The sequence below is a fragment of the Dermochelys coriacea genome, chromosome 2, assembly GCF_009764565.3.
Source record: "Dermochelys coriacea isolate rDerCor1 chromosome 2, rDerCor1.pri.v4, whole genome shotgun sequence".
Lineage (NCBI taxonomy): Eukaryota > Metazoa > Chordata > Testudines > Dermochelyidae > Dermochelys > Dermochelys coriacea.
The window spans coordinates 113,705,402-113,723,610 of NC_050069.1; the positions used below are offsets into that span (position 1 = coordinate 113,705,402).

Genomic DNA, 18,209 nt, shown 5'->3' on the forward strand with positions numbered 1-18,209 from the left:
CCACATAATGTCCCTGAGTGCTGGATCTGAATCTCTGACGTAGCTGGAAGATGAGTAAAACCACAAATAGCCAGACAACTCCCTAGAGACTATGCAGCTACAACGACTGAAGAGGCCTATGAAGCAGGAGGCAAATGAGCAGGGGAAAAGTGTGCAAAGACCCCTATATATGCACAAGGGGAGAACAAAGCCAAGACAGTATGATTCACAGATTCCAAGGTGAGAAAGACAACTGTGAACAGTTAGTCTGACCTCCTGCATAACACAGGCTGAAGATCTTCCCCAAAATAATGTGTGTGAACTAGACCATATCTTTAAAAAAAATTATCTAACCTTGATTTAAAAATTGCCAGGAATGAAGAGTCCACCACAACCCTTCATAAATTGTTCCAACGGTTACTTATGCTCACAGTTAAAAAACTGCACCTTCTTCCCAGTCTAAATTTATCTAGCTTCAACTTCAAGCCATTGGATCATGTTATACCTTTCTCTGCTAGTCTGAAAAGCTCATTATCAACATTTTGTTCCCCATGTAGTTACTTATAGACTGTGTTCAAGTCACCCCCTAACCTTCACTGCGTTAAGCTAAATAGACTTGAGCTCTTTGCACCTATCATTATAAGGCATGTTTTCTAATCCTTTAATAATTCTCATGGCTGTTTTCTGAACCCTCTTAAATTTCCAACATCTTTCTTGAATTGTAGACACTAGACACTGTATTCCAATAGCAAGTGCCCATCACAGAGGTAAAATAATCTCTCTATGCCTACCTGAGATTCCCCTATTTAGGTTTCATGGAATCATGTTAGCTCTTTTGGTCAAAGCATCACACTGGGAGCTCATGCTCAGCTGATTATCTGCAACTCCAAATCTTTTTCTGAGTCACTGCTTCCTAGGATGGAGTCCCCCATCTTGTGTGTATGCCCTTCATTCTTTGTTCCTAGATAAATACATTTCCATTCAGCTGCATTAAAATGTATATTGTTTGCCTGTGCTCAGGTTACCAAACAATCCAGATCGCTCTGTATCAGAGACCTGCCCTCTTCTTTATTTACTACTCCCCTAATTTTTGTGTTGTCTGCAAACTTTATCAGTGATTTTATATTTTCTTCTAGGTCTTTGATAAAAATGTTAGATAGCTTAGCACCAAGAACCTGCGAGATCCCATCAGAAACATACCCACCTCCATGGTCCCTCCTTCCCTCCAAACCCATCTGTGTGACCACTAGGCAGCTGGAGCATCACAAGTCCACTCAGTGTAGCACAGTATACTCCAAAGTGGATTGATCCATAAATTTTGGGCTTCACAGGGCTTTAAGGCCATGCCACTTAACTCCTCTGAGACCCTGCAAAATCCTCATTGGACAAGAAAGTTTTAACTCCAGAAAGGGACAGGGCCTATTGAAAAAAAAAATACATGTGTGTGATGGTTGTTCAGAACCAAATAAAGTGATCCACAGGTCCCTGAATCAGTGTGCTTTTGCCACAAGTATGCTCAAGAAAATGGCTTCTGCACTTATACATAACTGATCTTGGGAAGAGAAAGGGGCAGGTCAGAGACAGGCAAAATGTTATTTAATAACACCGCTTTATAACCTGTGGGCTCCTCCAGTTTTATGGATGAAGTTAAAAATCACCCTCTATTAGAAATGGCCCTAGACCACAAAGTTCAGATCTGGATCCTAACTTTCCCAAAGTTGCAAGCAGACCTGAATCCCAGATTTTGGGTCAGACCCATCTCTAATCTATACCACTATACCACCGCCTTTTACAGCCTTTATAATGAATAGCCTCACTGCAGGATCACAGTACAGGATCACAGTTTCATTCATATTTACATTGCTATTTTGAAAGACAATGCACATGATTTAAAGAAAGTGTTGGAAACTTTTCAGATTTTGAATATTTTACCTTTTGTACTTTACAGCCCTAGTAGATAAATGCTACTTCAGCTTCAAGTCATTTACTTTTTATATGGCTTACTAATAAATGAAAATCAGAGGGACCGCTCATCAGTACTAAATGGAACATACCCATAGGAGGCACTACAGGCAGCCTGTATCTCCCTAAAGCCATGCACTGTGTTGTTTCATGACACTCACTCAACCACACACACACACACACACACACACACACACACACAAGAAAGCTCCCTCTACTCCCTCCCCAGAACCTCCCTTTTACAAAATCTTACACTCACACATGTAAACAAATGAACAATTGCACTATGTGTCTGGCAGCCTATAGCTCTCCTTCTGATTCACAAAAGGCACACCCCATTGAAAAGATCCACATGCAGGCACACATATTAGCAAAGCCTCATTTCCACTTAACACAAGTTGCTCTGGAAACCAATGCAGCTCATTGGGGGCTGTGCCCTAGAAAACCTTGTGCCCCAATACGAGGGTACATAAGAAGGGGTGGACCACTACCACTTCAGCTCCTTTTCAACCACTAAAGAAGTTATTTATCTTGTCCAGTAACTGAGGTTCTTCGAGACATGCATCCCTAGAGGTGCTCAACTAGCTGTCTTCTGTCTTCAGAAGCTAAAGTAATGTAATGGTTTGAGAGACCTGAGGATCAGCAGCTAGGAGGTAAATTGTAGGAAGAGCAGGAAAATGGAAAAGAAAACTAGCACATCCATCTTTAATCCAAGAAGGGCTCAGATCCCATAATCCACTCCAAGTGAAAAATAAAACGCAGAAGAAAATCAACCCTTCCGCCCAGTTGGCATCCAAGTAACTCACTGACATACACCATGGAACCTTATTTTCTATACACACAAAAGGGTGCACTATTTCTTTAAGTCCTCCTGACAAGGAATCCAGAAAATGGCAGAAGTTGCCATATAATTTTTATGCATTTTATAATATAGCTCATGTTGCCAACACATTTTCCTTTCACTGGTACCCCTCTAAAAGATTGGCTTCCACACCTGTCTGAGAGGAAAACTAAATAGGACAAACCCATTGCAACTGCAAAAGAAAGCTGACCAAATGATTAAAAAGGCCATATGGATGCACTGTCGCTCCCCGGTACTTTATAGCCACCTTTGTCCTTAGCTCGGAAGAGGAGGAGGAGCTGTTACTTACACTGTACAGTAACGTGAATTCTTCCAGTAGTGTCACTGTGAGTGCTTCACATCAGGATATACCTGTGCCCATATGCTCTTGATTGGAGATATTTGTCAGCAGTATCTGCAGGTTCTTGCTGTGCCCTAGAAAACCTTGTGCCCCAATATGAGGGTACATAAGAAGGGGTGGACCACTACCACTTCAGCTCCTTTTGAACCACTACAGAGGTTATTTATCTTGTCCAGTAACTGGAGTTCTTCAAGACATGCATCCCTGGAGGTGCTCCACTAGTTGTCTTCTTTCTCTTCTGCCTCCGAGTCCTTTGCTAGACCTTTGTGACCGAGAAAGAACTGGAGTGGGGCCAGTGTCTCCCTTCCCTATATTCCCTTATACTAGGGCACAAGGGTGTCTAGGGCACAAACATGGACAATTCTGACAAAAATCTCTGATCAAGAGTGAATGTGTGCACATATCTTGACATGGAGCACCCATAAAGACACGACCTGAAGAAGAACAAGGAGGATACTGGGAAAGGAAAACCATGTGGATTACATTGGTCTGAGGTCAATTCTGCACCAGGGTTTAAAAAAAAAAAAAAACAACACACTACACAAATAAAGGACATCACACTGGCCTGAAATAATTGCAGATCCAATAGCTTGTGTTCCACAAGGGCTAGAAACAAATGAACGTTTTGTATCACTTCTTTTTTTTTAGCATATGTGCAAGCTGCCTCAGGTGGCATGTAACCAGGATTCAACACCCAGTTCAGTCTGCTGGTTGGCTCATTAGCTTCCCCGGCCTGGGACGGGTACTGAAAGGGAGCACGACATGAAAACTGGGAATATCAGACAGTCAAGATAGGTTGTGAGATATCAAACATTAGAAGAGCATTAAATTGATTCAACATCTTCCTCTTGCACTAGCTGAATTCTGACATTATTTTGATCATCGGCTACCTGAAGAAACATTAGATCTAGAAAGCAATGCTTTTTACCACCTGAAGGCATGGAAGAAAGTAAGCAATCAGATGGCATAAAATAGTAATCTTCAGGAGTTTGCAAAGATTCTTAGTTATTGGACTATTATGAATGCTTTCAGGACTAGTACAATTTTCCAAGCAATAGCCCTAAATTACGGATCAAAGAGTAAATATGTTGATTCCCAGCGCTGAGCCTGTGGATTCCAAAAGAAACTTACTGGCTTCATTCCTATGAAGCACATATAAATCAGTGTCCATGGGCCTGCTATGCTCTCCTCCACTCTGAAGCAAGGAAGGGAGCAAACATGTGCAAATACCATCCAGAGTAGCCCAAGCAATGGGAAAAAGAGGGCGGGAAAGGGATACATTGTGCATTTTACCCTTCCCTGCCCCACTGAATACAGACCCCTGTAAACTTGCTGTAGGATTTTGAGCAGCATAGCTGGATGGGGAAGAGGAACACTGAGGATATGACAGATGCCAAAACACATTTTCCCCTTCAGCAACCTGATGTTCCAAGCTGATGACCTGCTTTTCTGACTTCTCCTTACCGTTCACAGTGCTGTTTTTGTGCTTCTTCTTGGAGCTGAGCAGTAACTGTTTGCAATGCTGTGGTGCACTGGAAATCCTCCTGAGTATTAAGGCTGGTCCTTACAACAAGAACGTAGGCTCCATGGCTTTTCAAATCCCCTTTCTGAGAGCTGACTAATGCTCAGAGATACTAGTGGCACCATGACCACGGTAGCCAGTCATGCTGCTTCAGGAAGGGGGAGTGAAGGGCAATAGTGCATCAAGATGCAGTACGCCACAGAGATGTCCCAAGATCCGGGGGGTTGCTGTTGGAATTCCTTGGTGGCGCTCATGCTCTGCACGGACCTGATACCACATTCCCTGCCCCTTTCACACCCTGGCTAACCCTTGCCCCATGAGAGAACACATCAATTCATCCATGCCCTCAACTGTGCACGTTTCTTACATTAATTTTACAACACCTGTATGTGGAATGGAAGAAATGGTTTGGTATTTCTATTCAGGAAGGAGGCCACAGGATTTTTTTAATGCCTACTTATATAGTATTTTCAGGGATCATAGTTTTACAACTGTACTGTATTGTCACCCTTACTCAAGACAAAAATTCAGTCATTCCTTTTGAATGCGAGCAAAATAAAGGCCTGGAAAATGAAGAACTGACATGAAAGATGAGGCTCTTCATTGCAATTCATATTTAAACCCTCTTTATTTAGGAAATGCTAAAACAAAACAACACAAAGTAGTCTGAGTGAAAGAAGTGCTGATTCTGCTGTTATTCAAATATTGATACACCATTTATAGCTCTGGTTCAGAAAGGAGACTTTCTTTATTGTTCTGCACCAGTGAAGAATGTCACCCACAAAGCAGTTAAGCCAGCCAAAATATTAAAGATAAAATAAAATTAACAGACCTCTGTAAGAAGTCTGATATTCCAGGTGAAGATTTTTAAAATATATAATTGAAAGGTACCTATTTAACATAAAAATACTACTGCAGACTGCTGTAAAATCTGATTACTAATGTCAGTTCTAGAACAATAAGAGATTGTATAGGCATTTTCCTACAATCTGTATATTTTATACAATACCTTTCTTTAGATGGGATTGTATAATATAGTCTCTGATCCCACAAATACTCAAGCATGTGAATAACATTAAACATGAGAAGCCTCATTAGTCCCAGTTGAATCAATCATTTGCATGAAGTTAAACACATACATATGAGTCTGCTGGATAGTGTTTGATCAGGTAGTTAATTTCAGAAACAGAAGTAAACTAACTTTTTTTTTTCCCCTGGATTTGCCATTAAAATTTTTTGTTATTTTTACTTACACACACACACTCACTCATCTATCAATTCAAGTTATAAAGACATCCTGAGATTCAAAAGTTAATAACGATTACATTAATTACAATCGAATTTGTGCCAAAACCTTTTCTATCACTTACCTCAAATCATCTGAGAGTGTTTCATAAGTCATAAGTCTCTCTTTTCCCCCTCAGCACACTAGACATTGCAGCACTTTTTTCTGATGTCTTATATTAAAACTTTTCCATTGTGCTCCAGGATACTTAAATAAAAACAAAACAAGAAACACTCAGAATGAAAATGTCACTTCAAGTGGTTGGTAGGTGGCTCAGGGGAAATCCCTGACCTTTCTCCAATGTATATTTTATTTCCTAAAGCAAAGCAACTGTGTTAACTACCCAGAGCAGAAACACTCTGATGACTTTCTGTAGGTTGCACTTTTCCCCCCCAATTGCCTTAAACAACTTTGAAGTATTTTTAAAAAATCATGTTCTCTGGTACACTATATTGCAATATTGTATGGTCGTTAATGAACCAATGAGTACCTCATTCAACAGAATACAAAATTGCATGAGGGAAAGGAAAGAACCACCGTAGATGCAAATCAGAAAAATGTGTTGTGTTAAATAACAAACTGCTACAGTAGATAGTGATCGTTCAGGATTATTATTTAAGGAAGCTTTATGTGACTTTTGATTGACTGCCTAAAGATCCGCACAGTTCACTTTGTCACATTCATCTTTTTTAATACTAATATGTGAGAAAATATCAGACCAGACAGTAAATATGTACAACAGCATTTTGGAATTTATAGAACACAAGACAGACTGGCTGAAGGAGGGAGGAAAGAAGGGTGGGAGGGTGAGTGAATGAGTGAGAGAAACTGCTGACTCTCTGTGTGAACTCAAATGTGAAATTGCAGAACTATTAACTATAGTTTGTAACCTGTCCTTTAAATCAGCTACTGTACCCAATGACTGGAAGATAGCTAATGTAACGCCAATATTTAAGAAGGGCTTTAGAGGTGATCCTGGCAATTACAGACCTGTAAGTCTAATGTCAGTACCAGGCAAATGAGTAGAAACAATAGTAAAGAATAAAATCGTCAGACGCATAGAAGAACTTAAATTGTTGTGCAAAAGTCAACATGGTTTCTGCAAAGGGAAATCATGTCTTACTAATCTATTAGAGTTCTTTGAGGGGGTCAACAAACATGTGGACAAGGGGGAATCCAGTGGACATAGTGTACTTAGATTTCCAGAAAGCCTCTGACAAGGTCCCTCACCAAAGGCTCTTACGTAAATTAAATTGTCATGGAATAAGAGGGAAGATCCTTTCATGGATTCAGGACTGGTTAAAAGACAGGGAACAAAGTACGAATAAATGGTAAATTTTCAGAATGGAGAGAGGTAACTAGTGGTGTTCCCCAAATGTCAGTCCTAGGACCAATCCTATTAAACCTATTCATAAACGATCTGGAGAAAGGGGTAAACAGTGAGATGGCAAAGTTTGCAGACGATACTAAATTGCTCAAGATAGTTAAGACTAAAGCAGACTGTGAAGAACTTCAAAAAGATCTCTCAAAAACTAAGTGATGGGGCAACAAAATGGCAAATGAAATTTAATGTGGATAAATATGAAGTAATGCACACTGGAAAAAATAACCCCAACTGTACATATATGATATAACATGCAATATGATGGGGACTAATTTAGCTACAACTAATCAGGAAAAAGATCTTGGAGTCATTGTGGCTAGTTCTCTAAAGATGTCCAAGCAGTGCGCAGCAGTAATCAAAAAAGCACACAGGATGTTAGGAATCATTAAAAAAGGGACAGAGAATAAGACGGAGAATATCTTATTGCCCTTATACAAATCCATGATACACCCACATCTTGAATATTGTGTACAGATGTGGTCCCCTCATCTCAAAAAAGATATACTGGCATTAAAGAAGATTCAAAAAAGGGCACCTAAAATGATTAGGGGTTTGGAACGGGTCCCATATGAGGAGAGATTAAAGAGGCTAAGACTTTTCAGCTTGGAAAAGAGGAGACTAAGGGGGGATATGATAGCGGTATATAAAATCATGGGTGGTGTGGAGAAAGTGAATAAGGAAAAGTTATTTACTTGGTCCCATAATATAAGAACTAGGAGCCACCAAATGAAATTAATGGGCAGCAGGTTTAAAACAAATAAAAGGAAGTTCTTCTTTACTCAGCACACAGCCAACCTGTGGAACTCCTTCCTGAGGAGGCTGTGAAGGCTAAGACTATAACAGGGTTTAAAAGAGAACTGAATTCATGGAGGTTAACTCCATTAATGGCAATTAGCCAGGATAGCTAAGGAATGGTGTCCCTAGCCTCTGTCAGAGGGTGGAGATGGATGGCAGGAGAGAGATCACTAGATCATTACCTGTTAGGTTCACTCCCTCTGGGGCACCTGGCATTGGCCACTGTCGGTATACAGGATACTGGGCTGGATGGACCTTTGGTCTGACCCAGTATGGCCATTCTTATGTTCTTATGATATGATACAATTTTGATATTCCCCACAATCACCAAAAAAGCATGAATGTTTTTGATTTTAAAATAAGAGATTAAGAGTTACATCAAACTGCTCAATCTTCTTTTGATTGTAGTAAAACAATAGGCCAGGTTTACCCTCATGTACAGCCATTTATGACAGGGATGCATTTGGTCCAGTATTTAAGGTTTAAGCTGTCTCTTGCAGTATTAAATGACTTAGTGCTTTGAACCAGCACTGAGTTCATCTTCTCTTTGAGAACCCTTCATCCTATTTCACAATCCCCTTTGGATTCTGGGTATGTTAGTTATGGTTTTATAAACAAATTTTAGATTTATATTTGGAATTACTATACAAAATTTATAGCTAAATTCTCCCCTCAGCTACACCTGTGAAACCCCCACTGAAGTCAAGGAAGTTTCACAATGTGACTGAGGACAGAATTTGAGCTTTTTTCCATTTTTTTTAATTAAGAAGTGGAGTCATTATCCACGTCTCTCTGTGACTGTGCATTCTTCTGCAAACACAAAGTAACTTTTCCAAAAGTGGTCAGTGAAAAGTAAAATCAATGATGGTGCAGCTCCAGTTGTAAAAAATACCAAGAACAAAAACTGATGTACTTAAGAGAGGGCGGAAATACCCCTAGACCCCTTACTACTTTTCTTTTAGCCCTGGTCTACACTAGGCATTGAGATCGAATTTAGCAGCGTTAAATCGATGTAACCCTGCACCCGTCCACATGACGAAGCCCTTTTTCTTGACTTAAAGGGCTCTTAAAATCGATTTCCTTACTCCACCCCCGACAAGGGGATTAGCGATGAAATCGGTTTTGCTGGGTCGAATTTGGGGTACTGTGGACGCAATTAGATGGTATTGGTCTCCAGAAGCTATCCCAGAGTGCTCCATTGTGACCGCTCTGGACAGCACTCTCAACTCAGATGCACTGACCAGGTACACAGGAAAAGGCCCGCGAACTTTTGAATTTCAATTTCCTGTTTGGCCAGTGTGGCAAGCTGCAGGTGACCAGGCAGAGCTCATCAGCAGAGGTGACAAAATTGCAAAAGAGCTCCAGCATGGACCGAACGGCAGGTATGGGATCTGATCGCTGTATGGGGAGAGGAATCCGTGCTATCAGAACTACGTTCCAGTTTTCGAAATGCCAAAACATTTGTCAAAATCTCCCAGGGCATGAAGGACAGAGGCCATAACAGGGACCCGAAGCAGTGCCGAGTGAAACTTAAGGAGCTGAGGCAAGCCTACCAGAAAACCAGAGAGGCGAACGGCCACTCCGGGTCAGAGCCCCAAACATGCCGCTTCTATGATGAGCTGCAAGCCATTTTAGGGAGTTCAGCCACCACTACCCCAGCCGTGTTGTTTGACTCCTTCAATGGAGATGGAGGCAACAGGGAAGCAGGTTTTGGGGACGAGGAAGACGATGATGAGGAGGCTGTAGATAGCTCACAGCAAACAAGTGGAGAAACCGGTTTTCCCGACAGCCACGAACTCTTTCTCACCCTGGACCTGGAGCCAGTATCCCCCGAACCCACCCAAGGCTGCCTCCCGGACCCACCAGGTGGAGAAGGGACCTCTGGTGAGTGTACCTTTTAAAATAATATACAAGGTTTAAAAGCCAGCATGTTTAATGATTAATTTGCCCTGGCATTCGCGGCTCTCCTGGATATACTCCCAAAGCCTTTGCAAAAGGTTTCTGGGGAGGGCAGCCTTATTCCATCCACCATGGTAGGACACTTTATCACTCCAGGCCAGTAGCACGTATTCAGGAATCATTGTAGAACAAAGCATTGCAGTGTATGTTTGCTGGCGTTCAAACAACATCCGTTCTTTATCTCTCTGTGTTATCCTCAGGAGAGTGATATCATTCATGGTCACCTGGTTGAAATAGGGTGCTTTTCTTAAGGGGACATTCAGAGGTGCCTGTTCCTGCTGGGCTGTTTGCCTATGGCTGAACAGAAATGTTCCGCGCTGTTAGCCACGCGGTGGGGGGAGGCAAAATGCGACCTTGTAACGAAAGCACATGCGCTATGTACGTAATGTTAACAGCAAGGTTTACCATGAAAGAGTGTACCCATTGTTCTATAAAATGTGTCTTTTCAAATACCACTGTCCCTTTTTTTTTTTTCCTTCACCAGCTGCATGTGTTTCAAGGATCACAGGATCTTCTCCTTCCCAGAGGCTAGCGAAGATTAGAAGGCGAAAAAAACCACACTCGCGATGAAATGTTCTCTGAGCTCATGCTGTCCTCCCACACTGACAGAGCACAGACAAATGCATGGAGGCAAACAATGTCAGAGTGCAGGAAAGCACAAAATGACTGGGAGGAGAGGTGGCGGGCTGAAGCTGAAAGGTGGCAGCAGCGTGATGAGAGGAGGCAGGATTCAATGCTGAGGCTGCTGGAGGATCAAACTAATATGCTCCAGCGTATGGTTAAGCTGCAGGAAAGGCAGCAGGAGCACAAACCGCCACTACAGCCCCTGTGTAACCAACCGCCCTCCTCCCCAAGTTCCATAGCCTCCTCACCCAGACGCCCAAGAACGTGGGGGGGGGCCCTCTGGCGACCCAGCCACTCCACCCCAGAGGATTGCCCAAGTAACAGAAGGCTGGCATTCAATAAGTTTTAAAATTTTAAACTTTTAAAGTGCTGTGTGGCCTTGTCCTTCCCTCCTCCACCACCCCTCCTGGGATACCTTGGTAATTATCCCTCTATTTGTGTGATGAATTAATATAGAATGCATGAATGTGAAGCAACAATGACTTTATTGCCTCTGCAAGCGCTGATCGAAGGGAGGTGGGGAGGGTGGTTAGCTTACAGGGAAGTAGAGTGAACCAAGGGGCGGGGGATTTCATCAAGGACAAACAAACAGAACTTTCACACCGTAGCCTGGCCAGTCATGAAACTGGTTTTCAAAGCTTCTCTGATGCGCACCGCACCCTCCTGTGCTCTTCTAATCGCCCTGGTGTCTGGCTGTGCGTAACCAGCAGCCAGGCGACTTGCCTCCACCTCCCACTCCGCCATAAACGTCTCCCCCTTATTCTCACAGATATTGTGGAGCGCACAGCAAGCAGTAATAACAGTGGGAATATTGGTTTCACTGAGGTCTAACCGAGTCAGTAAACTGCGCCAGCGTGCTTTTAAACGTCCAAATGCACATTCTACCACCATTCTGCACTTGTTCAGCCTGTAGTTGAACAGCTCCTGACTACTGACAAGGCTGCCTATGTATGGCTTCATGAGCCATGGCATTAAGGGGTATACTGGGTCCCCAAGGATTACTATAGGCATTTCAACATCCCCAACGGTTATTTTCTGATCTGGGAAGAAAGTCCCTTCCTGCAGCTTTTGAAACAGACCAGAGTTCCTGAAGATGCCAGCGTCATGTACCTTTCCCGGCCATCCCACGTTGATATTGGTGAAACGTCCCTTGTGATCCACCAGTGCTTGCAGCACTATTGAAAAGTACCCCTGGCGGTTTATGTACTCGCTGGCTTGGTGCTCCGGTGCCAAGATAGGGATATGGGTTCCGTCTATGGCCCCATCACAGTTAGGGAATCCCATTGCAGCAAAGCCATTCACTATGACCTGCACATTTCCCAGGGTCACTACCCTTGATATCAGCACATCTTTGATTGCGTTGGCTACTTGCATCACAGCAGCCCCCACAGTAGATTTGCCCACTCCATATTGATTCCCGACTGACCGGTAGCTGTCTGGCGTTGCAAACTTCCACAGGGCTATTGCCACTCGCTTCTCAACTGTGAGGGCTGCGCTCATCTTGGTATTCTTGCACCTCAGGGCAGGGGAAAGCAAGTCACAAAGTTCCATGAAAGTGTCCTTACGCATGCGAAAGTTTCGCAGCCACTGGGAATTGTCCCAGACCTGCAACACTATGCGGTCCCACCAGTCTGTGCTTGTTTCCCAAGCCCAGAATCGGCGTTCCACCTCATGAACCTGCCCCATTAGCACCATGATGCCCACACTGGCAGGGCACATGCTTTGAGAGAAGTCTGTGTCCATGTCCTCATCACTCTCGTCACCGGTAACTCAAGAAAAAAAGGTGCAAAACGATTGTTTGCCCTTGCTTTTAAGGAGGGAGGGAGGGAACGGGGGCCTGACGATATGTACCCAGAACCACCCGCGACAATGTTTTAGCCCCATCAGGCACTGGCATTTCTACCCAGAATTCAAATGGGTGGCGGAGACTGCGGGAACTGTGGGATAGCTACCCACAGTGCAAAGCTCCGGAAGTCGACCGTTGCCTCGGTACTGTGGACACAGTCCACCGACTACATGCTCTTAGAGCATTTGTGTGGGGACACACACACTTGACTGTATAAAAACACTTTCTACAAAACCAACTTCTATAAATTCGACCTAATTTCGTAGTGTAGACATACCCTTAGTACCTGCACAGAAACGGCATGCATTTCACCAGTCCCTAAAGCAGTTTACATGACATACAGAACCCCAAACCTCCTGTTTAGTAACTATAGCCTGTTCCTGCCCACACTGGTCTCATCCGTGGAAGGCTTATTCACATTGATAAGCATTAATGTGAGTGACTGCACTGACTTCAAGGAGACTACTCTCACTCAGCATGACTAGGGATTGCACAGTTAGGTCCACTGACCTGTGGGAGCAGAATGAGACCCTTTAAACTTGAGACTCAAATACTGAAAAGCTTGGAAGTTCAAAGTTAAGTAAGAATCTATCTATGCCTCACCCCACCTTGCAAACAGTTTTAATTCAAGACAAAATGTAATGGGCATGAGTTACCAGCCATCAGCCTTTGCTATCAACTTCCTGGCTTCCCTGTGTGTTTGTGTCACAGTCTTTGTGTTATTTTCATGTAAGGGATGGAAGGTTGTATTTTAAGATCTACAGCAACATAAAATCTTTTAATTCTCACTTTCATCTTTATCTTTAATTTAATTAAATAATGTTCATTTAGGGCCAGATCCCCTGCTCTGCCACAGACTCCCTGTGTGACCTTGGGCCAGTCATGTAACATAACATTTTCAGAAGTGCCCAAGGCTTTCAGTGAGATGCAAGCTCCTAAGCCCAGACCCTCAAAGGTATTTAGACGCCTAACTCCCATTGAGAGTTAGGCGTCTAGATATCTTTGAGGGTCTGAGCCTTAGTCACTTTTGAAAATGGTACTTGGGCTCCTAAATCACTTACATACTTTATTCTGTGCCTCAGTTTCCCATCTGTGTAATGGACTCAGTAGTACGACCCTACCTCACACTGAGGACTTGAGGATACACAGAACAAAGATTGTAAGGCACTCAGATACTATGACAGGTTTCAGAGTAGCAGCCGTGTTAGTCTGTATTCGCAAAAAGAAAAGAAATCTCCCCTCTGTATTTTCCACCAAATGCATCTGATGAAGTGAGCTGTCGCTCACGAAAGCTTATGCTCAAATAAACTGGTTAGTCTCTAAGGTGCCACAAGTACTCCTTTTCAGATACTATGGTAATGGGAACCAGTGCCAAGCACAATGGCTCGGTGATCATAAATAATTAATAAATAAATAATTACTAACAACTACAATATACAACTAAGTAGGTAAGTGACAGACACCCTTAACACATTTTAAATAGCACCTTAATCAACAAAACAACCCATTGAAGTCCAAATGGCCCCTTGTAGAGCGAGGTGCTACTCAAAATAAGTTACAGTATCAGCATCCGGTCCTTAGAAAATACAAGCTAGGAAACGCTTTGCTGGATTGTAGTTTTATCAGCACTACTGCCTTTTCCGGAGCTCTCTGAGCAAAGCCATCCATGGAAGGCTGAATGGTTTCCCAGTAGTCACAGAACTGTTTTATAGCTGCTTGAATCCAGAAGCTGGGGCTCTAAGAAAAACATCAAATATCGCGAGATTTCTGATAAAATGGTGTGAATTGGCAACACTGTAAAGTCTTTCTGCTGGATTGCTTCACACTTGCATTTGTCTCAGGGTGTTGTCTGTGCTAAACTCACCAAGATAGTTTTCCATCCCCAGCAATTTGTACTTAATCATTTTAACATGTCTGATTACAATAAAAACCAATGAAAACCACAACAGTGGAAACAAAGAATCAAGAAAAGAAAGAAATTAAACCCCAGGACGCACTACACAGGAAGAGTTAGATCATGCCTCCCCCTGTGTGACTGCACAGGGGCTGGGAAGAGAGCATACAGTGAACTGTTCCCCTGCACAGATGCTCTCACACTGACACAGATAATCCATCTCTAAGTACTGGGGGGGAGAGAAGGGGTGGGGATGACTAGAACTGCCTGCACTACTTACTAGCTCCAGAGGTGATTCTGGACAGGGAATAGGCAGAGCCATGGCTCCACTCCAGTGTACATCAGGATGCAGTCAGGGCCAGACTAGGGTAACCCAGAGCCCTAGAAACACTCCCACGCCACCAGAGGACGGAGAAATTGTGACGGCCAGATTGCTCCCCCAGGCAGTGGTGGGAATGGCAGGAGGGTGCCTCTTCCTCCACTCAAGTAGTGGCAGGGCCCCTTCACCTCAAAGAGGGGATGTTTTTTGCTCTGGTGACGTATATAGTACTCATTGGCTTCCTCTCTGGCATTAGCGTCTGCTGCTGGTCTTCCCTGCACTGGAGGCAGTCTGCAAACTCAGACATCTGCTGCACTCGGATTCTAAACGTCTTTGCAAACGAGAGGACTAGAAAAATACATTCTTTTTAAAAAAAGACCCTGAAAGCTGCGGTGGTGACTTTATCACATGGCTTTCGCAGCCTAAGGCACACGCCTATTGTCTACAGGCCTTCATCCAACCCTGAGTGAAGAGTTTGCAAATCATGTTAAAAGATGTAGCAAGACCTACGCCACACCATGCTTCTTCTTGTGCCCAGGAGGAGGCGGGATTATGTCTTCCAAAGACGTAAGCTTTCCTGACACCACCACTGAGCTGGAGACCTCAGACGTGTAGATGGCAAAAATAGGCCTTTGTTTTAGAATTTCTGTCTAGGTGCTCCTTTGCCACAGTATCTGAGCATGTACAGCGGGGCAAAGGGGGAAATCAATACATTACAAACATGAGGTCCAGTCCAGTTAATACCTTCATGATTGCTGCCACTGAACTGTCCGGGAGGCCCATGCACTGAGGGATTACAAAACTTTGCTTGCTTTAAAAAACTCTAAGTTCCAATATCGGAACCACTACGCTGCCACCTCCTAAATGATTACTGTCTACACTTCCTATCTGGACAATCTGGTGCTGGAAATAAGGTTCTTTCATAAAACTTCGATATGCACATGAAAAATGGTAAACACTATATTTAAACAATTATAATTGTCTGAGGTAAGTACACAGATGTTACACAGAGAGAGGTAGCGTATTTCACTGTAGCGAAATATGTAGCACCTGTGTATAGTCTGCATATTTAAATGTAGGGCCTCTAGAAAAATTAAGAAATGTTGGGTCCCTTGAGATGGATTTTGAGGAGAGGAGAGCAGCTGTCAGAGCACACAGCCTTGAGGTTCTTCCCTCTCTTACTCTCTGCCTTAAAAAGGAGCTAGCTCAGCATTTAAAGACGAGATCTGTATCTTGAACTCCACCCCACCTGTAGGCTGGCTATGTTAGGCTGGATTTTCAGTAGCATGTGTTTGTTTATTGATAGGTGGTTGTCCACAGAGTGAACAATCTAGCTCACTTAGCTATGTTAAAATAGAATTCTCCTCATGCCATGGAAAACAGGTAATTTTAGCATAAACTTTCTGTAGCATCCTATGTTACAGGGAACACCAGCGATCACACCATTAACATCCTTCAGCTCTCTGGAACTGACCAGCCTCCAACCAGCAGCAGCACCACAACCAGCGAGAGAAGACAATGCTTTTGGACACCACCAAGGCCATTAGTGGCAGTCAGAGAAGCAACAAAAGCCTTAATGTAGAATAACAAGGACCTGGGCGCTAGAAGAATTGGTTGGATTTAAAAGGACTATTTAAGCCAACCGTTTCCTTTAACGAGAAGGAGATAGGATACCGAAGTAGACGAAGTTCCCATATCAGCTGTCATGCCACATATTACTGAGAAGATTTGTAATTGTATAGTGTTTTGCTATTACCGCGTCATCTGTATTTCCACTTCCTTTTCATCAGCATGAATCACTACACAAGAACTTCAACAAATGATGGGATTGGTAATAAACTCTGTGGATCGCTGACAGTCCAATCCAGGAACCAAGGTTTGTCACACTTGTCAGACTGACTCTCACACGTACCCTACTGGGGTAACAGCACATTTTTAAAAAAAGATGTGTAGTATAGCATCAAGTAAATACAATATCAAGACACTATCTCCACAGCACCTCACTATAGTAGTGCCTCCGTTTCCACATCTGGAAACTATAGAAGGACTATAGAAGAGCTAGATTTAAGTATTATTAAAGTATAAATTATATTCCTTTTCTACCTTCAAACAACCACAGCCACAAAAACTTGCTTAAAAACAGAACACACTAGTTGGGTAAAAAAATCCTTAACTAATATCTTATTATTATTGACCTCAAATCAGCAAGGAACTTGAGCACATATGTAACTTCAAGCATTGACTTCAATGCGGCCACTCACATGTTCAAAATTAAGCACAAACTTAAGGGCTTTGCTAGACCAGGGCTGTTATTTGATAAGCTTAAAAAGTGTGTTTGGCATTGTACAAGTCAGAAGATGACATGGTCCTTGGCACTCACCATGCAAGCTCTCTTTCAAACTTCTCAATACACCCTTTCTTCTCTGAGGCCTACTCACTCTAATCTCCTCATGGTAATACATACAAAGAAAAAGGAAGAAAGCGAAGACAGAAAAATTATGAAATGCCTAAGACGTGGCTTTTACTAACTAAAGCAATTACATGATCTAAGGCCTGGTCTATGCTACAGAGTTAGGTAAATACAAGGCAGCTGACACCATCCAAGCTCTGTAAGTGTCTACACTAAAAGTAGCTCCGACCAATCTGACTCGCACGCTACAGCGATTTAATAATTCCACCTCCTAAGGCGTAGCTCTTAGGTCGATGTAGTTAGGTCGATGCAGTGCCAGTGTAGACACTGCATTGCTTACATTGACTGTTCCTGCGTGTCATAATGCCCCACATTGACAGTTCAATCAGTGCAAGCGCTCCTTGTGAGAACGCACACTGCCAACACAAGGAGCATAGTGTGGATGTGCAAAAGTAATTTACTGAAGTGGCTGCATGTCTACATAACTTAAGTCGACATAATTTTGTAGTGTAGACTTGCCCTAACTGCTGTACACTCTTCTCTTCCCTTCCACTTATCCCAGAAGGTTTGTTACCTTTCCTGAGGGAAGGTCAGTATATTTTGTCTGTTAAGTGATAGGTACACTTACATTTCAATAATAAATAAAATGATCATAAAAATTATAATAAACTCAGCCTTAAAATGGAGAGTACTACCCTGAAATCTAGTCAATTAAAAAAATCAATAAAAAAAGGAGTTAAAAGTAGTTTCAGGTATTATGCCTGCCCCATATTTTGTGGTTTTACAACCACATTTCCCTAGCTTTAACAATGTTCTTCTCTCCCCTGTTGTGGTGTGAAAGAGGCACAAAAACATCAAGGGAAACTGACTAACTAAATGATTATATAGGGGAAAACTGTGAAACTGACTATACACCAAGTGCTGTCAAAAGCCCAACCCTAACAAACTGGAAAACAAGAGAGAAATCACTCTTCTCCCCCAACCCTTCTATTTCAGTAACAATAAATTTTAAGTGCAACTTACAAAGA

At 42.7% G+C, this 18,209-nt stretch overlaps 1 protein-coding gene across 15 annotated transcripts in view; it reads right to left on the reverse strand.

The window, feature by feature from the left end:
- Positions 1-18,209, reverse strand: part of ATXN1 (ataxin 1) — a 276,722-nt gene that overhangs the window by 192,897 nt on the left and 65,616 nt on the right. For 11 of the 15 annotated variants that reach the window (XM_043506985.1, XM_043506982.1, XM_043506989.1 and 8 more), the window contains one exon: positions 6,036-6,157. The exons of the other annotated variants lie outside the window; for them this stretch is intronic. The gene's annotated coding sequence lies outside the window, so the exon portion shown is untranslated. The remainder of the gene's footprint in view (positions 1-6,035; positions 6,158-18,209) is intronic. 15 annotated transcript variants of the gene reach the window in all.